The sequence below is a fragment of the Sceloporus occidentalis genome, unplaced genomic scaffold (assembly GCF_023333645.1).
Source record: "Sceloporus occidentalis isolate IW3139 unplaced genomic scaffold, rSceOcc1.0.p SCAF_152, whole genome shotgun sequence".
NCBI classification, from domain to species: domain Eukaryota; kingdom Metazoa; phylum Chordata; class Lepidosauria; order Squamata; family Phrynosomatidae; genus Sceloporus; species Sceloporus occidentalis.
In genome coordinates, this window is record NW_028317132.1 from 246,209 (window position 1) to 268,387 (window position 22,179).

Genomic DNA, 22,179 nt, shown 5'->3' on the forward strand with positions numbered 1-22,179 from the left:
GCTTGTTTTGATCTTTTTTGGGCATGTGGAGTTAATGTTGGAAGTAGTGTGATGATTTTTGGGGTTTGTGGGGTGTTTGTTTTTATTACTTCAGGGTTTTTTATGAATTTTGCCATTTCATTATGTTTATCTTTTCATTAAAAAGAGATGTGTAATGTGGGTTTGAGGGGGGGTTTAACCCCTTAATGACAATTGACGGTCCGGGCACGTCATCCGAAAACGAAGGGTTAACGACAATTGACGTGCCAGGACCGTCAGGACTTTAAACAGGTGCAGAAAGCGATCTATGTTCGCTTTCTGCACCCAAATGGTGTTGCTGTAATGCCTTGACCTTGAGGCACTCAGCAACACCACGATTGGCACTAGGGGCTGTGTCTGGCCCCTCCCAGGTGCGTCAACGTCCGCCATACATTGTATGGCAGCAGACGCCCGTTTTAAAAGTGTGTAGGAGGCGATCAACGATCACCTCCTAAACTTCAATGGTGTTGCTGAAATGCCTCGATCAGGAGGCATTCAGCGACACCAAACACTTACCCCAGGACGGGCTGTGACTGCTCCGGAGAGTGATTTTCGCCAACCGCAAGAGGTCGGCCGCCCTGTAACAAAAAAAAAAATCAAGTTGATAAAGTATGCTAGATGGTCTCCAGACCCTCTAAAGAACTCTGGCTCCACTTGCAGGTTGAATACAGGTACTGCATTCAACCATGCAAGTCAATGGAGCCCAGCTTTCTAATCACAGTGTGATTAGTAAAAATAAATTAAAAATAATAATAAGAAAAAAATCGTTAAAAAAAAACAGTAAAACGTAAAAATAATTTCCCACTGATGTCACCGTATATATATATATATATAAAAATATATTTTCATGAGCAAGTCCGAAAATTAGCACATTAGTTTAAAACAATTCTCGCATGGAAAGAGTTCAAATACTGGCATATTAAATGCCCATGGGGTGTCTACTTTTAAAAAAATGTATGATTTGATGGGGTAAATTGAATTGGCCCGGTTCAACAATGTCCCAATTAACACGGGGGACATTGTTTTCTAATTTTCCAATTAGAAAAATGCACATGTCCCAAATGTGGCCTTTTAGTTCTACTCAGGAGATGTTGCTGAACACATATTGGGGTGTCGTGTGACAGCGACATATACCAGGAGGTGTAAATTCATACATAAAGTAGGTGTGTGGGGAAAAATACACACAAAAAATACTACTGCAAACTTGGCATGCACACATTTTACCACCAGCATTTTTTCAAAGTTTGCAGTAGTATTTTTTGTGTGTATTTTTGTATGTGGTATATACCACACATGAATGATTTTGCCTAGCTGTTTGGGGGGAAAAGGGCCACATTTGGGGCATGCACATTTTTCAATGTTGAACTTTGGCATTTGGAGATCGACTGCCCATGCCCTATTTGGTACATCTTTGAGCCAGGCCATTAAATTCTGGTATTTTAACTATTTGCATGCACGCATTTTACTATCAGCATTTTTTCAAATAGTTAAAATTTAATGGCCCAGCTCAAAGATGTACCAAATACGGCATGGGCAGTGGATCTCCAAATGCCAAAGTTCAACATTGAAAAATGTGCATGCCCCAAAGGTATCGCTGTACTCAGGAGATGTTGCTGAACACATATTGGGGTGTTTTATGATAGTGACATATACCAGAACCTGTTAATTCACACCTGAAGTAAAATGTGTGTGGAAAAAAAAAATGACTACCACAAAGTTTGGCAAAGACTGGTGGTAGAATTAGTGCATGGAAAGAGTTACAATACCAGCATTTGAAATACCCTGGGGTGTCTAGTTTTCAAAAATATATGGTTTTATTTGGCACATTGAAATGGCCGGGCTCAAAAATGTACCAAATAGGGCATGGGGCCCTTTTGCCCCCAAACAGCCAGGCAAAATCATTCATGTGAGGTATTGCTGTACTTAGTAGATGTTGCTGAACACGTATTGGGGTGTATTATTAACCTGTTAATTCATACCTGAAGTAAAATGTGTGTGGAAAAAAAATGACTACCACAAAGTTTGACAAAGACTGGAGGTAGATATAGTGCATGGAAAGAGTTAAAATAGCATTTGAAATACCCTGGTGTGTCTAGTTTTAAAAAATATATGATTTGATGGGGTAAATTGCATTGGCCGGCTTCAAAGATACCCGAAATGGCACATGGGGGGAAGAATTACCAGATTTGGAAAAAATGGCTTTGAAATCGCAAAACGCTACCTGTTCTTATTGCCCCATAAGGTGCAGAAAAAAAGCATAAAAACATTGGGTATTGCTAAACTCAGGACGAATAGTAGAATCTATTTAACAGATATTTCATTACCTTTTATAGATGAGTAAAAGATTTTTCAACTAAAAGTTAGAAAAAGTATATTTTTTTCAAAATTTTTCACCATATTTTACACTTTTTTTAATAATAATAATAAATAATATGATACAATCAAAACAATATCATCTAAAGAAAGCCCTTCTTGCCCTGAAAAAAAACAATATATAACTTGTGCAGGTTCAGTAAACGGGGGAAGAAGAAAATTACAGCTAAACACAAGCAGCACAGAAATGTTAAAACAGCCATTGTCACGAAGGGTACAAAAAATAAAATCAGCCTTTGTCACGAAGGGGTTAAACTAATTGGATTCGTTGGCAAATGTTGTCATTGTTGGAAATTTGCTGTTGAGACCTTCTTGTTGTGTTGGGTTTTTACATTTTTCTTTTCTTTTTCAGGCTCTGTGTAGGACTTGTTTTTGCAGATTTCTGTAACATTTAATAAATTCTTCCAGACACATTATTATTACTATTATTATCTTTTATTTATATAGCGCCAACAGTTTACACAGCGCTTAATACAATACATAAATTCAAGGGATATGACAAGACAATATTTAAGATTATTTCTAAAAGGTATGTGGTGCATTAACCATTCCTTAAATGTACAGAACACATGTGGCGTCGCTACAGGGGTCAAGGGGGGGTTATTCATTGCCCCCCCTGTTGTCCCCCCACCAAATTTGGAACCACATGTCCCGGATTCAATCCGGGACAGTGCACCTCACTGTAAGGGGCTGGCATCACCCACGAAGGTTATTGAGCCGGGCTGGCCAGCTGACTCAATTCTATTTCGGATCGACTGGGGTGGATTCTAAAAATGCCGCCCCCGTCGATTTGAAATTGAATTGAGTCAGCCGGCGCCGCTCAATAACATTTGTGGGTGGCATCAGCACGGCTCAATTACCTTTGTGGGGCGGTGCCAGCCCTGTTCAGTGAAGTGGGTGGAGAAAGTTGGCAGCGGGAACTCAGCAGAGTGCACTGTTAGGGCCTTATGTCCAGCTGAGCTTTCTGTGTGTAATTGTTTTGTTGTGTTTTATTGTGTGAGCTCTAAATACCAAGTGGGGGTTTATCTATACCTTTAATGCTGTGTTTTTATGTGAATTCCAATTGATCTATACCCACAAAGCTGTGTTTTTGTGTTATTCTATAGATCCATATCTGCTATGCTATGTTTCCATACATTATTTATGTATACCTGCAAATACAGGGTTTGTATGTCATATTTAGTTAATCATTACCTGCAGTGCTGTTTCAATGTATTTATTTGATCTATACCCTCAGTGCTGAGTTTACATGTGATTTGCAGTTGATCTATACCTGCAATGCTATGTTTCCATACATTATAATTGTATACCTGCAGGATTTATATGTCTGATTCTGTTTATTTGATTTATACCCTCAAGTGAATTTCAATTGATCTATACATGCAAAGCTGGGTTTGTATGTTAATGTGTTGATCTATACCTGCTATAGGCAGCAGGGTCTAATATATATATATATATATATTGGCGGCAGGGGCTAATATTAATATATATAATAAATAATATATTAAAGAAACTGCCAGTTCAGCTGTTATTTTGAAATCATATTTCAATTTCAAGTGATAAGTACTTATTATGATAGTTAAAAATGCATGTCTAACGCATATATGTGATGGGGCCATCACATAAATCAATAATAAGGGGAGGGGCTCGCTGGGGGCATTAATACAAATAGTGCTGGCTGGAGGAGATCATACATGGGTGTGGGGGCACCACATTAATCTATACTAAAAAGGGTGCTGGCTGAGGCATCAATACACAAGGGGCAAAAACACTAAGAGGGGTATCAACAACAATGCAGTGTGGAAATTTCATCCTGGTGTAGATGTGTCCTGCTGTTTGCATATTTTGGTTATAAGTGTAGCAAAGCCTGTCCTGGTGTGTGTGTATGGGTGTTCGTGTGGCAGAGCCTGTCCTGGTGTGTGTGTTTGGGTGTTCGTGTGGCAGAGCCAGTCCTGGTGTGTGTGTGTTTGGGTGTCGGTGTGGCAGAGCCTGTCCTGGTATGTGTGTGTGTATGTGTGTGTTTGGGTGTCAGTGTGGCAGAGCCTGTCCTGGTGTGTGTGTCTGGGTGTTGGTGTGGTAGAGTCTGTCCTGGTGTGTGTTTGGGTGTCGGTGTGGCAGAGCCTGTCCTGGGGTGTGTGTTTGGGTGTCAGTGTGGCAGAGCCTGTCCTGGTTTGGGTGGTGTCGGTGTGACAGAGCCTGTCCTGGTGTGTGTGTGTCTGGATGTTGGTGTGGCAGAGCCTTTTCTGGTGCATGTGTCTGGATGTTGGTGTGGCCGAACCTGTCCTGGTGTGTGTGTTTGTTAGTTAGTGTGGCAGAGCCTGTCCTGGTGTTTGTGTCTAGGTGGCGGTATGGCAGAGCCTGTCCTGGTGTGTGTTTGGTCATCTGTTTCCTAGCACTTGATTTACAGTAGGAACTATTTAATTTTTACTTATCCAGAGATAAACGCCCTCCTGAATTTGTAGTGACTTCAGGGGACAAAACTTTCAAGGAAATCATTTAGTGGAAAAGTTAAGGTATTGTGTTATTTATTTCAAGGATTAGTGACACTAAATTGTGGCTTCAGGCTTCCCATGTTAAAGTATTATGTTTGTCCAATAACAAAAGTATCATTCCATAGCACATTACTTTTGGGAATATTATATATATATATATATATATATATATGTGTGTGTGTGTTTCAGGGGTATGATTTAATGGTGGAAATTATTAATGCCCCCCAGTTTTGACTGTGGTATCTTATGTGCCCCCCCTATATATTGTTTCTAGAGTCGCCACCATATAGGGGGCACATGCACATAGTGAAATACAGTGGTACACTATAAATATAGGGACACATAGGGCGGTACATAAACAAAAATAAGGACATGGGGGGGCATAAACATAGGGGCCCACAGATGAACAAAATAAAAACATAGGTACATAGAGTCACACATATATACAGTTAGAGACAAAGATACACTCATAGGGACACAGAGGGACCAATACAAACACGAACACACAGGGTTACACTTGAAAAGTAGTTCATTTGCATATCAAAATACAGGTAATGTCATAGACAATTTCCTAATTCATGCATTTACTTGCATATCTGTTAATACAATGTATAGATTATTCTTCATCATTGTTTACTCTCTGTATTTACAGTATAAGCAATGAAGAGGTTGACTCACTCCCTTTTGATAACTTTATATTTATATCTTGGACGTCCCCGCCTGCCAGTCACTACCAAGCGAGGAACTGAGAAATGTTGGTCTCCAATAGGCGTCCTCCAATAGGATTTGAGCCTGTAAAAAAGTAAATGATTGATAAGTTAAATTATACAATTTATCTAGTATAGAACATAGTTCAGATATCTGAATTATCATAGAGTGCAAACAAACAATAATGCACGTAAAAATCTTAACTCATCTTCTAATTTCCTATTTAGATTTTCAATAATGTTGCAATCATTTGAGAAAGCATGTATTTGTACTGCAGACAAGCCTTGAATTCTAAAATATCATCTTCGGGGGGGGTGGCGCAATGACGTAACACGCTAGCGTGTCACGCTCACGGCGATGGAGTCAAGGGCGCGAAAGGCCCAGCAAAACCGGCGGTGTACTGTGGAGCAGCCACAACCGTAGCCGCAGCCGCAGCCGCAAAGAGTAAGACCTGTGGCAAGGGTCCGGGGGAGACTGTGAGGCGGATCCGAGGAGAGACCGGGGTCCGGATCGGACGAGTGGAGGAGCAGCTGCATGGTGATTGAGCTGGAGCTTGATGTCTGAGCTGGCTGATGCGGTGGAGGTAACGAATTCTTTGGCTGAGAACTGAACTAAATTAAACTGAACTGAACTGAACTGAAATGAATTGAACTAAATTGAATTAATCTGAACTGAACTGAATTGAACTGAACCGAATTGAACCGAACCAAATTCAACCGAACCGAATTGAACTGAATCGAATTGAACTAAACTGAATTGATCTGACCCGTTTTGAACTTCATTTGAAAGAAATTAGAACAAAACAGCATTAAAACAGAACTAAACCTGGACATATACAACCTGAGCTGAAGTCAGAGGGAACTTCTCTCAGCTGCAGGAGTTGTCAGACTGCCGGGGATCGCCGCCAAACCGCCAGGGAAGCCTGCCAGGGACCGTTGGACTGCCGGGGAAACCACCACCGCACCGCCGGAGAAAAGCGCCGCCAAACCACCTGAGGACAAAAACGTAAGTGGACCCACGAAGTGCCAGAAGTAACCGTTACTTCTGTACAGCGTCTTCAATGTTAGGCGCAGTAACATAGCTGTGGGAGGGAAATGTGTTAAATAACCTTAGCCCCTCCCACAACTACAGGCTAATATACATTAGCCTTCACATGTATCATATATTCATCAGCTTGGACCTGAAGATTTCCATTGAAAAAGAGTACAACGTTTCATCGATGCAGCTCCCTGAAGTAAAGCCTGGTACCAGATGCATCTTGAAAGAACGCAAAAACGTGTTCAAGAAATTTTGGAGCAAGCCAGAAAGCTGTTTATTTCAAGTTCCATTACAAAGAGTAATTGAGCTAAAAGACTTATTGTCGCATGAATTGCTGCCTTGGTGCGTACAGCCATAGGTGCAGTTGTTGCAACCAATATGTCTGCCGCAAATTCTGTTTCTGTTCAGACTTTGGAAAACGAAATGTGTGGATTAAAAAGGGAAATCAATTAATTATCGGGAAATGGAAAGACAGAGATAGTATCTAGTAGACTTAATGGTTATGGTGAATGATACCATTCTGATCACAAATATGCACTCTAAATTAATCTCTCACTCCATAAATCTGCACCAAAGTCACAAACAATTCAAACGTGAACTTTTGTTTATGCACGACCCGATAACATTCCACACACTTTTATTTTTGGATGAAGTGCAATCTGGAATGACTGATTTGACCGAAGGACACATTCCTTTATATTTTGAGTCAGATTACATAATTCGTACCATGATTAAAAAAGTAGATGGGGACAAAGTAAAACCTATATAACTGAGTCTTACCTATGAAATGGGAAGTGCTCTTCCTCTTTACATCAAGCCAGAGCATATGGAAATATGTTTCGTATTGTCAATTCCCTATGTGACACCACAGAATATTTTTCAGTTGAAAACTATATATAATGGAAGGACGATATCCATGTAAAAATCCAAACTCCGGATATTTTGGCTTTTCTTTTGAGCACCATACCATATTCCATAACCATTTTGACAGATTGTGTCAAGTTCAAAGACAATAACTTTCAGTGTGATGGGAATCTTTTTATATATGATTCTACCAATGCTTTATGCGAAATTAAGTACACTAAACATGGTTCTGAAAAATGTTAAGTAACTATGGCAAAAACTGGTGACAATGCCCCAGTAGATGCCATTTGGTGTCAATGGTTGGCCAGTACTCTGTATAAAAATATGAGTGTATTCCAGAAAGATCAAGCGACCAATAAGATTACCTTACCGTCTTCAGTGTCACTGATCAAGGTACCTCAAGACTCACGTATCACCATAGGTGATGTTACTTTGTTAAACGTGAGTACCAACGTATGGGAAAGGGAAGTTCAAATGGTTGATGCATTAATCCAGATCACAAATATCTACTTGACCATAGGCCTAACCATACTATACAGATGTCTATAAAAAAATAGTATTCCTGTTGACACAGCATCATAAACGTTATTGATTGATTTTCCTATAGTGGAATAATTTTTGGTTCACAGATTGTAAAAATTGTAATCTAGTTACTCATTCTTAGCGTAAAGTTTTCATTGATGACTTCTCTTACAGGAGCAAGAGTGTTCCAATTGACGTGTGACGCCCCTGCAAGTCCAATTACGGAAATAGCGATTTGAAATCATTAATACGCCATCTGACATTTGTTTAGATCATTCCAAACCAAAGTGGATTTTGCTTTGATTATGTCAGATAATTTAGGCTGAAAAGTAAGTGTAGTATATTTTAGTATATTACACTCACACAAACACAAAATGAAGTCTTGTTTGCTTTACAGTATCTCACATTTTTGTAAATATTTTATTATATCTTTTCATGTGAAAACATTGAAGAAATGACACTCTGCTACAATGTAAAATAGTGAGTGTACAGGCATTACAACAGTGTAAATTTGGTTTTCCCATCAAAATAACTCAACACACAGCCATTAATGTCTAAACCTTGGCAACAAAAGTGAATACACCCCTAATTGGAAATGTCCAAATTGGGCCCAATTCACCATTTCCCCTGCCCGGTGTCATGTGGCTTGTTACTGTTACAAGGTCTCAGGTGTGAACGGGGAGCAGGTGTGTTAAATTTGGTGTTATCGCTCTCACACTCTCTCATACTGGTCACTGGAAGTTCAACATGGCACCTCATGGCAAAGAACTCTCTGAGGATCTGGTCCCTGGTCGAGAAAGTGGCACAGTTCCCCTCACCAAACCCCTAGCTATGCCCGTAGAAGCCAGTACCCCAGACTGTCCCCTGATTTCCTGAGTGTCCTGGGAGAAGCCCTCTGAAGTCCCCGTTGACCTGGTAGAGGCACCGTTCCCGACAAAGCGAGGACGCCAGAGGGGCTGCCGAGTTCCCTGGGTACTCTCATTAACCTGTCGCCAGCCCTGGCTTCTATCCCTGTTTTCTCCTCTGAATTGTCCTCTGAGTCCCTGAGTATCCTGGGAGAAACGCAGGTCCCTGTTCCTATGTTCCTTGTACCTATGTTCCTTGTCTCCCCAAGATTCCCGCAGACACAAAGAAGAGAAGAGAGTGGCAGTAAAATGTAGACGAAGGCAAAGACACACACCATGAAGATCTTCGTGATTGTCTTCGTCTTCTAATCTCCCTGATCCCTTCCCCATCTAGCCTACCTTATCTTCGCGGCATCGCAGGAATTGACGGAAGCGGAAGGTTCGCCGTCAGGGGTTACAGGGCCGTGCGAGTGAGCCTATTGGTCGCCTGTAGGGACCTCCTCTGGCATTAACCAATTGGTTGATGCCAGAGGAAGACCCTACAGGTGACCAATAGGCTCACTCGCACGGCCTTTTTAACTCCTGACAGCAAACCTACGGATTTTCGCTCCCGTTAACCTCTACGATGCTGCGTTAAATAGCAGGAGCAGAAATCGGTAGGTTAAAGGGCCGTGCAAGCGACCAAAAGGCTCACTCGCACAGCCCCTTACCACTGGTTGCAGAAATAAATAAATAAAACAACCTGGGACCCTGCTGCAACAGTTAAATGTCCGACAAACTTTTTTTTTCTATTTATTTTGGGGGGTTTGCATTAAACTGTTAGACGAAAGTATCACGGGAATACATTTTATTTGAATAAATGCAAATGAGCACACTGCCGCATATGGCTAATATATCTTCGGGCAGAATGCTGCCATCTATTGGTAAGATACATTGAGTAGCATAAAAACGTTGGATTTCAAGCATATGGAACAATGCTACTCAATGTATCTTACCAATAGATGGCAGCATTCTGCCCGAAGATATATTAGCCATATGGTAGTGTGCTCATTTGCATTTATTAATTATTCAAATAAAATATATTCCCATGATCCTTTCGTCTAACAGTTTGCAAGTTCGACAGAATTAATGTCAGCGAGTGCGGACATTTAACTGTTGCAGCGGGGAGACCAGCGGATCATGGGAATATATTTTATTTGAATAATTAATAAATGAAAATGAGCACACTACCATATATGGCTTATATATCTTCGGGCAGAATGCTGCCATGTATTGGTAAGATATATTGAGTAGCATAATAACTTTGGATTTCAAGCATATGGAACAATGCTACTCAATGTATCTTACCAATAGATGGCAGCATTCTGCCCGAAGATATATTAGCCATATATGGTAGTGTGCTCATTGGTTGCCAGCAGGGCGCCCCTGTTGAGTTGCTCATACGGACATTTAAACTCCTGGCGCCAGAGCTGCTGCGGTATGCGTTAACCCCATATTAACCCCGTATTAACCCCTTAACTGGAAAAAAACGAAGAAAAAACAAACACGAAGAATGCCCACGAATATTCGCCCGACGAGAAGACAGGAACGGGCGAATATTCGCGGAATACGAAGATTTTTTTTTGCTGAAGACGAGCACGAAGAGGAAGAGCCCCCTGGAGCCCAAGTCTATTAACAAGCAATTGAACAGTTGTACCTAATAAAGTGGCCAGTGAGTGTATAGCTTTTATAGGTGAAACTGAAAATGTTTCCTTTTTTCTAATTTTATTTTCCATATTTTTAGGGTAAATCAAATTTTATTGTATTTTCGAACAGTAGAGGGAGGGATAGAGAAAGGAAAAAAGGGAGGGGGGGGAACATAGGTAGCATCACAGTAGATTACAGGAGTGGTTCCCAGCATGCCGCCGAGTAACAAAAGACGGGCCATGATGAAATGCAAGAACAATATCACACGGAATGACATATGCAATACCAACGGAACAAGGGACCAGGCACATGTCCCTCAAAAAGAGGATACAGCATGGAGGAATCCAAAAGCACACAGGTGAATATTAACACAGGTTCCAGAACAGCAGAGCAGGTGGACACCATGTAGTAGTGTAACGTGTGTGAGGCAGATGGGCGAAATTAGGAAAATGAAGGCAGCATCCGCAGGATAGCAGAAACAGCACAAGTGGACCATGAGACAAGGTCCAGGACCAGCGGGTCAAGCGTGTGAGAAAGAAGGAGCCCAGTAGCACATAGGAAAGGGCTCATAAGAGGATAGCAATTGTCGTGGCACTGCGAGACCAGGAAACCTGACCACGGAGCAACAGTGACACAGAGGGGAGGGGTAGGAAGGATAAGGAGTGGGAAGGAGAGGGAAAGGAGAGAAAAAAATTAAAAAAAAGGGGAGTAAGAAAGGGAAGAGAAAGAAAGAAGAAAGAAAAGGAGGGGGAATCCAGGAGAACTGGCGAGACAACAAAAGTAGCGGATTTAGGTAAGCAGAGAGCGAACCAGGGGACCAGACAAAGTCTAACCAATAGTACCACATTTTCTGATATCTCTCAGCAGACCCTGTGGCCGAAAGGCCACCTGTATCTGTTCCACCCGAAGGATCCACTCCTTGGTAGTAGGGGGGAGCAGGATCACCCCAGTGCAGGGGGACCAACGCTTTAGCTGCCGTGAGGAGGTGACGTACAACCGACTTCCGGAACCAGGACGCCGAGTACGGGATGTGATGAAGAAGAAAAAATTCTGGTGTAAATGGGATATCTCTATCAGTAAAATGAGCTAGCTGGCGATGAATAGATTCCCAGAAAGGAACGATGCAGGGACAGTGCCACCACAAGTGCAGAACAGAGCCCGGGGCAGCATCACACCTCCAGCATTTGTTCGGAATGTCAGGGTGATATACGGACGTAACAGAGGGGGGCCGGTACCAACGTGCAAGCAATTTATATGCCATCTCTTGATCTCTGTTACTCCTGGAGCAGTGGCGGGTGAGGGCACAGATCTTCCCCCATTGCTCTGAAGAGAGAACAATCTGAAGCTCAGACTCCCACTGCCCCATAAACGGGGGGTGTTCAGGGTTGGAGGCCTCAAGGAGCAGGCCATAGAGACACGAGATACCGTGAGCAGGGAGTGAGGGCGCTGCGCAGAGGTCCTCAAACCGTGTGAGGGCACGCAACACATTGTGCTGAGGAGTCAAGGAGCGAAAGAAGCTGTGCAGCTGAGCATAGTGGAATACATCAGTGAAAGAAGGAGGCGAACGGGTAGCAAGCCGACCCAACGGCTTAAGACCCTCTGTAGTCACAAAAAAGCGTATGTCAGACCTCTCCGCAGGAGGAGACGAGGGGAAGAGGGTGGCACCCACCCCAGGTGGAAAGTCAGGATTATCCCGAACAGGAGTCAAAGGGGAGGGGATAGAAGACAACCGGGACTTCAATAGAATGGAGAGCCACTCTTTGAAGGTAGCATGAATAAAAGGGTGGGGCAGCGCCGCACATCGAGCCGTCGGAATGGAAAGCCAGGGCAGTACCCTCGCAGGAAAACCCAGCAGGGTGGACTCAACCTCAACCCATTGCTTATGGCCCGGGAGATGATACCACTCCAACAGTCGGAGCAGGTGGCAGGCCCTATAATAAGAGCGTGGACAAGGCAAGGCCAGCCCACCTGGGGGCTTAGGCAAAATCAGAGTGGTGAAGCGGATCCGGGGGGTCCGCGAGTTCCACACAAATCGCATGAAAGCCGCCCGGAGGGAGGCGAAGAAGGAAGCAATAGGGAGGGTCTGAAAGAGACATAATACACGGGGCATGATATTCATTTTAATCGTATTTATCCTGCCAACCCAGGAGATTGTTAACCGCGTTCACGATCGAAGATCAGCTTGAATGACAGCCAGTAGAGGCGCGAAGTTATACAAAAAGAGCTGGGTGAAGTCGGGAGACAGCCACACACCCAGGTATTTAAGCTTGGAGCAACAGTGAAGGGAAAGTGAAGGGAAACGAGGATTTCAAAGGAGAAGCAACGGCAGGGGGTCAAATTTACGTTGAGGATCTCTGATTTGGAGGCGTTGATTTTGAAGTTGGTAAGCTTACCATAGATTGGGGAGGGTAATGGTGGGCCGGGTGACAACAAACAAAAGGTCGTCAGCGTAGCCCAGAACCTTATGATGAGTCCTCCCAACCTGAAGCCCGTTGATATCCGGGTTCATCCTAACGGCCTGAAGGAACGGCTCTGAAGCGAGCACGAAGAGAAGCGGGCAGCCGTGTCGAGTCCCATTCCGGATATAGAAGGGATCGGAGAGGGAACCATTGACACGGACGCGAGCCGAGGGAGTGGTATACAAAGAGCCTATCCAGGCGAGAAGGCCAGGGCCAAAACCCATATGGGACAGGGTGGACAGCAAGAAGGACCAGTCCACCCTATCGAAGGCCTCTTCCGCGTCGGTGGATAACAGCAGAGTCGGAGCGGAGGTATGCTTTGCATAGTGCATAAGGCTCAAGGCCCTGATAGTGCTGTCCCGAGCTTCCCGGCCAGGCACAAAGCCAGTTTGATCGGGATGGACCAAAGAAGTCATGAAGGGCTTCATCCGATTGGCCAGAATCTTCGTGAAGAGCTTCAGGTCCACGTTCAGCAAAGAAATGGGACGATAGCTGCCACACAGCTCAGGATCCTTACCCTCCTTGGGCACCAGGGCGATCAAGGCCGCCAGAGTGTGATCGTGGATGCGACCACCATGCAAGATGGAGTTGAAAGCCTCTACAAAGTGGGGACCCAAAGGCTCACGGAACACCGAGTAGTATCTCAAGGAGAGCCCATCGGGGCCGGGACATTTCGCAGACTTTAACAGAGGATTTAAGGGCCAGGACAACCTCCGGTAAAGAGATTGAAGAGTCAAGAAGGGCAGCCTCTTCTACTGTCAGTTTCTTACCGATCGTCCTATCCAGGTATGAATGAAGTTCTGTCGAGACCCCTGGTGGGTGCTGGGAGGGCACGGCAGAGCGAAGGTTGTACAATCCCTTATAGTAATCCCGAAAGCATTTGGTGATATCCGAGGGTAGAGAGTGGGACAGGCCATCAGGAGAGCGGAGTTTGGAGACATACGTGGATCTCCGACCCGCACGAAGCGCACGGGTCAAGTATTTACCTGTCTTATTGGCATGTTCATAGAACAAGGCCCTGGATTTCAGAAAGGAGCGCTGCATTTCAGAGTTAAGAAGAGTGGTCAGTTCGCCGCGTAGGGATAAAAGGAGCTGAAGATCATTACTAGACAGAGAGGTTTTGTGAGCCTGTTCAGCCAGAACTATTTGCTGGTAGAGTTCCTCTACCCTCTCCGCCTCGCGGCGCCACCGCAGAGAGCAGGCACTAATAAAGTGTCCCCTGACCACACATTTGTGAGCCTCCCAGACAGTCAACTTGGGGGTCTCGGGAATCAGGTTGTCCTTAAAGAAATTCTCAAGGACCTGAGAAGTGTCAGTGCAAAACGCCGCATCAGAGAGAATGGACTCGTTAAAGCGCCAGGAACGCACGGAAGGACGGGTCAGAGGAGAAGCCAATGAGATGGAGAGGGGAGCGTGATCGGACCAAGTAGAGATCCCGATAGTGGACCGGCGCAAAAGTGGTGCGAAGTGAAAGGGGAGGAAAAAGTAATCAATACGGGAGTAGGAGCGATGGGGCGTGGAGAAAAAGGTATAATCCCGGTCAGCAGGGTGAAGAGCCCTCCAACAGTCAACTAGTTTGCAATCTGTGAGAAGAGAGACAATTCTCTTAGTGACATGACAAGGAGTCCACGTACTGCCCGCGGAGGTGTCAAATGCAGGGTGCAAAGCCACATTAAAGTCTCCTCCAAGGATCAGCAACCCCTCCTGAAAGCTATCAAGCTCGCGAAGAACGGCATGCAGGGCGAGATGCTGCCCCCAATTAGGCAGGTAAACGTTGGCAAAGGTGTAGACCTGTTGCAAAATCGTACCTTTCACTAGCAAAAATCGCCCCTCTGGATCTACCCGAGAATCCAGTTCCTGGAAAGGAACTCGACTGGAAAAAAGCACCTCCACCCCTTTAGTTTTAGCGAGAGGGTTGTTACTCAGAAACACGGTAGGATAGAGCCGGTTGTGAAGCCTGCACAAACGTGATATCAACTCGTTGCTTTTTGAGCTCCCGAAAAAGGGTGGAACGTTTCTCAGGGGTGTTCAGACCACGGGCGTTGATAGAGAGAAGAGTCAGCTCACCAGGCGCCGGAGTCGACTTTGCAAAGAGGAGCAAAGCAAGAAAAAGAAGTACAAAAAAATAAATAAATAAAAAAAAATTTAAAAAAAAAAGGAGAAAGAAGGAAGAGAGAAAGGCGGAAGGGAGAGAAGATAAAAAAAAAAAAAAAAAAAAAAAAAAGGGGGGGGAGAGGAGGAGGGACTAAAAAAAAGGGAGAGGGAGAAGGGGGAGGGAACGGTAACGAGGGGGAAAGGGAGAGGAAGGGGACAAAGTAGACACAAACTACGCCTGCCAGGGACCACTGCCTGGCAACCAATGGCGTCACTGTGTAGGGGAAGGGTCTACCACAACCGATTGGGTAGAGCCGCAATCAAGGACAAACAAGAACTGTAAAAATAAACATAAATGGAGACTCAGACGCCACAAAAAAAAGAAAAAAGAAAAACCCTAAAGACGTATACCAGGGAATCACAGAACGCATACCAGCGAAACATCATAGAACGCCATGCCGTCACGAAACCCAGCAAAACAAATTACATAATTGAGAGCATACATATAACCATCAAGCAAACCATCCGTAACGACCAACATCGATCGGCAGTCCAGGGAAGAGTAGTTACGCAGGGGAGAGAAGTAGCAGAACAACTGGAAGGACGTGCGTCATCGCCAAGGAGAGGACCCCGGCAGGTAAACGTGACGACAGCAGCGGATCCGTCCGGAACACTTGTATATGCGGTGTGATGTATGAGGTCGCAGCGTCACAAATAAACAGAGTTACTCACGACCACCTATTCCTCTATGGTGCCTAGGCGGCAAGAGATGGGAATGGGAGTGGGAGCACCGCAAGGGGAATTCCGTCGCGTGGGGTGAGGGCGAGGAGGCCGTTGAGGTCGCGGTCGGGGGAGCAAGGTTGCACCGAGGGCCGCATCCATGTCGACCCAGTCCGAGATCTGCAGATCCGGCAAGCCAAGGTGTTGTAGAACATTAGGGACGTCGTGATGGTGTCTGATGGTGAGGGACCGGTTGTCAAACCTGATCACCAGGGCAAAGGGATGACCCCAACGGTACGGGATCTGGAGCCTCCGCAATTCGGACGTCAACGGTGCTAGGGCTCGCCGTGCCTGCAGGGTGAGGTCCGACAGGTCCTGAAAGAAGGATATCTGGTGACCTTGCAGCGCCCAGGTTCCAAGTTCCCGGGCTTTAGCCATTATGGCTTCCTTCAGGCGAAAGTCAGACAGATGGCAGATGATATCCCTCGGTAGTGCTCCCAGTCCGCCCCTAGGACAAAGAGCATGGTGCGCTCTGTCTATCGGGGTATCAGGTGACCGTCTCAGGAGGCCGTTGAAAGGCTCGGTAAGTATCGCCAGGACGTCTTCAGGGGTGTCCAACTCAGGCACCCCGCGGACACGTATATTCTGCTGGCGGCCCCGGTTGTCTATGTCTTCTATACGACGACGAAGCTCTCTCAGGTAAGCTGTGTGGCGGTCACTCGCCTGTTAAGCATGTGTCGTGGCGCGGAGATGGCGGGAAGAGGAGTCCTCTAGGACCAGGACCCTCTGTTCCAGCGAAGACAAGTCTGCGCGAAGAGCCGAAACTTCATCACGCACCACTTGTTTTAGTTCCGTGATGAGCAAGGAGAAGTCAGACTTCCAGGGTGCGGAGGAGAAGAGCTGCAGAACCTCCGGAGGATGAGATGAGGAGAGCGGTCGTGCCGCAGAGGCGGAACTGGCAGGCGATGCAGCCTCATGGTCATCAGGGGCCTGCGAGGCCAAGTCCGCAGAAGTCCGGAAATATTCCCTCAAGGATGCCGAGGACGACCGAGAACGCTCACCCGGGGTGGAGGAGTCCGTGGCTACCTTCCGTGAGCGGCCCATGGCAGATTTGGAGCAAGAAGGCAAGAAAAATGTGCGAGCGGCGGCGGAGCAGTCAAATCATGTGGCCATCTTCCTCGGCGGTCAGACACGCCCCCTTTTAGATATTTTTAATACTAAAGGATGGTTTATATATATAATTATTACTTCAAAGGAAATAAGCCCTACTTGTGCTGAAAAATATATGGGGGGTGCACTAAGTGAGTTAGTGGGTAATCAGAGTTGAATAAAGACATAGCAAAAGCACAAAAACTGCTCTGGTCATTTAGTGCAAATAAGGTAAAAAATTTATTTTCTTATCATAAACCGGTCAAATATATTACTAGGCATATGTAACCATAATATTTCACCCATAATCCACATCTAGAACATTGTTTATACCCATATTCTTATCAGAGACATGCTACTTAACATGTATAACCAGGGGCGGGCTGGGCCGGGGGGCCAGCCAGCAGACGAACATTCAAAGCAGCCGCAAAGTTCAAAACTAAGAGCTGAACTGGCGGCCGTGCCGGTAGCGTACCTGGTGGGGGCGGTCCGCCCCGGGTGCCGCTCATCTGAGGGGTGCCGGCACACCACCAGAAACGATGCGCGCAGCATGATGTCAAATCCCGGCACACAACACTGAAGCCACGCCCACCGTCTTCCGCGCTCAGTGAACGGAAGGAACACAGAAGAAGAGGAAGAATGAAGAGGAGGAGGAAAAGTGACAGTGACAGAAGAAAAGGTAGGAAAATATTCAGGGAGAGTGGATTAGTAAGTGTGTGAGAGTGATGGGTGTTATGCTGTAGTTTATGCTGAATGTTTGTGAATGAGGGTTTCAGATAGTATGGATGTGTAAGTGTGGGGGGATAGCATGGCATAGGGAGGCTGTAATCACATTCCTATCATAGTGTAGTTCATCAAAATAATTGTGTATATATATATATATATATCTAAACTACAGCATAACACCCATTACTCTCACACACTTACTAATCCACTCTCGCTGAATGTTTTCCTACCTTTTCTCTGTCACTGTCTTCGTTCTTCCTCTTGGCTCTTCTTGATATGACATCAAATCCCGATGAACAGCATCAGTTGCCGCGTGCGTAGCAGGATCGAAGTTCTGCATTAACAGACCTCCCGTTACCTTGATTGACTTTAAACCGGGTAGAGGGAGATCCTTGATCTCCCCAACCGTGCCTGCTCCTCCTGCTGCGGACATTTCTGTCAGTATCTGGAGGGGTGCCGGCATAGTTGCACCCCCCCTGAATAGCGGCACCCAGTGCGGACCGCCCCCACTACATACACTAATGCATCTTGTCCACAAAAAAGATGCCAGCTCCTGCTAGTGATATAGACGGTCTCATGAAACCTTTTTTAAGGTTGTCTACAATGTAGTCATTTAGGACATTCAGTTTCGAGTCAGAAAAACTGTCTATTCGCCAAAAAGGTATGTAGGCTCCTGGTAAAAGGATTATTGGACAGTATGGATGATGAGGGTATAAGGTATCTGCCCCTTTTTTTTCAAACACATCCAGGTAAGGTGTATACACTTGTGATAACATTGGGGATTTAAAATTGGTGTACTCATTTGCAGGAACAGAAAAGGAAGTACTGATATTCTAACTCTGCAAAATTCAGTTCAATATGAGGAAGTAGGTTTGAGGGTTCATAAATTCCAATTGATAAATGGATTATGGAGCCTGAGCCAAGGGAAAAAGAGGAGAATCAACCACTTTAAAGTGTAGGTCTTCTTGAGGATTGTGTCCCAGTGAAACGGTCAGCGTTATAGTCTCAGAGTTAATTGGACCAGACTTTAGAGAACTCTTTTCAACCAATTGAACGTGAAGGTGTAAGGTTTTTTTTTTGTAGGGATATTGTGTTGGTCTACCAGAGCACAGTCTACAATATAACTTCTCGCCCCGCAATCAATTATGGTGGTTATACAGATTATTTTATCAAATTGTAAATTAAGGGAAACAGTAAGTTGTTGTAGACCTTGGATAGAGTATTGGATAACATAGTGATATCCTTAACCACTGAGAATTTTGGCTTGGCCTTGCAATCCTTCATGAACATGACCCCTTCACCGCAGTAAAAATATCATGTTCTATTTAGCAGGTTTTTTCATGACCCTGGGGCACCTGGGTTGCGCATCACGAGTTTAACCACACATCTAGCTGGTTAACACTTGCACCATGCCAGCCCATTAAACAACCACCACAGCCAGAGGATGTGACCCCCTTTTCATCTCACTGGCCCTTTCAAGACCGGTTTGGACATCCAGCAGCCAGATGTCCAGATTGACATCCAATAAGCGAGTACCATCCTGCCCAAACAGACCCAAACGACCACCTTCCAACTCCCCGTGCTTCACAACAATCCCACCACGAAAAGCCATGAAACAAGAAATGGTCTTATTGACTTGCATCCTCGCCAGAGTGGGAAATGGCATCCTGCCACCGATCCAGAGGAACAATCTCTGACCAGACAGACGGATAGGCTGCGCAAAATTGCTGCAAATCGGCTTTAATATTAGCGACCAACGACCTAAGGGGAACCTGCCTAAATTGTTACCCCCAACATGAAGCACCCCGTGTACCCTGACATGCCTGGCCATCTCCCGGGACACCCTGTCCCACCTCACACGTCGGAAAGTCAGCACACCTCCACCCAGGCCCGGACTGGGACAAAAAATAGACCGGGGCATTTAAGCCTGAGCAGCCCATTTTTATTTATTTATTGTTAAAGCCCACCCTTTATGTACCATCTTTGCATTTACTCACTCATTCACACAAATCATTAACACATTCATTAATGCAGTCTCACAAATCATTCAAGCAATTCATCCACACATGAATTCATTAATTGTCATACGCATTCACACTACCCCCTCTCGCTGTAATGGCCGGGAATGGTCAGGATCAGTAACTGAGGATCCACAGTGCAGAACCCAGACACAAACCAGAACAGGCGTCTGGGACACGGGTATAGCAGTCCACAAACGAAGCTGAGGTCAAGGATTGGAGAAGTCAGGATAGCCGTGAGATGTAGCCGAGGTCAAGGATTGGTGACGTCAGGATAGCCGTGAGACGTAGCCGAGGTCAGAACCAGAACAAACAGGATAACTGAGAAGCACAAGCAGAGCCCAGAGAACAAGCAATGAATCTCTTTGACAGGCAGCCAGTGGACAGCTAAGGAGCCCTAAAATAGGCCCCAGGCAGATAACCCCGCCCCAAGCCAAGTGCACAAATAGATGGAGAAATGGCCTGCACATGTGTATACTGCCACAGGAGTAAATGGTCGGCTATCATTGGAGTGGCCTGCGCATGCGCAGGGTCCGACAGCATCTGCGGGAGGTTGCTGCAGCCGTAGCCATCGGTAAGGTGGTTACACTCCCTGTCTTATCTGCCCCTTCTCACTATGTTCCCCCTTTTCACTATGTACCTGTGACGGATCGTCCTGTGCCCCAGACTGGACACATCCGCCCGTCGGCTCCTTCCCTCTCCCAGTAAGCGGACATGCTGTGGCTGTCCGAAGAAAGCAGTCACAGACCAGCACTTCCCTCAATCATGAGACAGAACTTCATGCTTTGAGGTTAAAACAGAACTCTCTTTATTACAAACACACAGAACTTATATACAATCTCCATTCACTGTGCACCGAACCCAACCCCCAATCCTATCAACCACATCCCATCACAAATCCCATCAGCCACATCCCCTCACAAATCCCATCAGTATACAGGAGATGTATCAAGTGAGGGGATTAAGGGATACAATGGGTTCCCCCACCTGTGTTATCCCCCCTGTAGTGCGGGTGCTGTCTGGGCAGACAGGGCTGTGCTGGCTGATTAAGAACCCCAGCCGGATTATAGGATCGTCTCTTTGACGGCTGGAGCTGCAGCCACATTCAAACCGGGTACACATAAATATAATTATAATAATAATAACAGTGAAGATCAGACATGGTTCTTCACATTACTCCCCTCTTGTGCAAACGTCCGGCAGACACAGCCAGATCCCTAACGGATCGGCTTGGGGATGACCGGGCCTCTACTGTCTCTAGTCCTGCGGGGTAGGGAGAGCGGGCGTGCGGCCTCTGGGGCACCCTGGTAGCCCCATGTCAGTCACCCAGGCTCCTAGGCCTGGCCCGTAGTCAAAGGGTAAGAGGCCAGCCCAGAAGCCTCTCCAGTGGGCAGCCCTCTTTAGTCTCCTCTGCAGGCATGGGAGACCTTTCTCCAGGGCTTCCTTTCCCCTCTGGGCACTCAGCTCAGACTCGGCTCCCTCCCAACCTGATGGAACCCTCCCATGGTTACCCTGACTACGGGCTTGTCCCGAGTCAGCTCCACATTCCCCCACCCAAACAACAAGAGCCCACTCCAAAGCAGCAGCAGTTTCACTTACCCCTACCTGGCTCTCCGAGCTGGGGCTCGTTTTGCCCACTGGACCATGCCGCTGGGGAGGGTCGCCGCCTGCGTCCCCTCCTGGATGCTCGTGCTGGGGACAGCCAGATAATGGGGTTGTAAGCAGTGCAGGGCAGAAGTCAGCGACTCTCTGCCCGGTTGCCAGTGCTTCTGCTGGTGCAGGGAACGGTGCTGGGCAGAGAACAACGTCACTCTGCCCTGTGGCCAGCTCTTCCGCTGGTGGTTCCCTGCTAGCAGGTGGGGACCCTTCGCTGTGGGGCGGGCAGAGGCCAGCAGCACTCTGCCCTGTTGCTGGCGTTTCAGCCAGAGCGAGGATTGCTGGTGCAGGACAGAGGTCGGCGACGCTCTGCCCGGTTGTCAGTGCTTCTGCTGGTGCAGGGAATGGTGCTGGGCAGAGAACAGCGTCACTCTGCCCTGTGGCCAGCTCTTCCGCTGGTGGTTCCCTGCTAGCAGGTGGGGACCCTTCGCTGTGGGGCGGGCAGAGGCCAGCAGCACTCTGCCCTGTTGCCGGCGTTTCAGCCAGAGCGAGGATTGCTGGTGCAGGACAGAGGTCAGTGACTCTCTCTCCGGGTGCCAGCACTTCTGGTTGGTCCTCGTTAGCCGGCGGGAACACTGTGCTGGGGGATGAGCAGAGGCCAGCAGCACTCTGCCCCGTGGCCGGCTCTTCTGCCGGTCTGGCATTTTGCGGTGCTGAGCAGAGGATCGCGTTGCACTGCCCTGGTGGGTCCCTGCTAGCAGGCAGGGACCTTTCACTGTGGGGCGGGCAGAGGCCAGCGGCACTCTGCCCCGCTGCCGGCGCTTCAGCCAGAGCAGGAGGGGCGCCTGTTGTCTGCGCTTCTGCCGCCTCT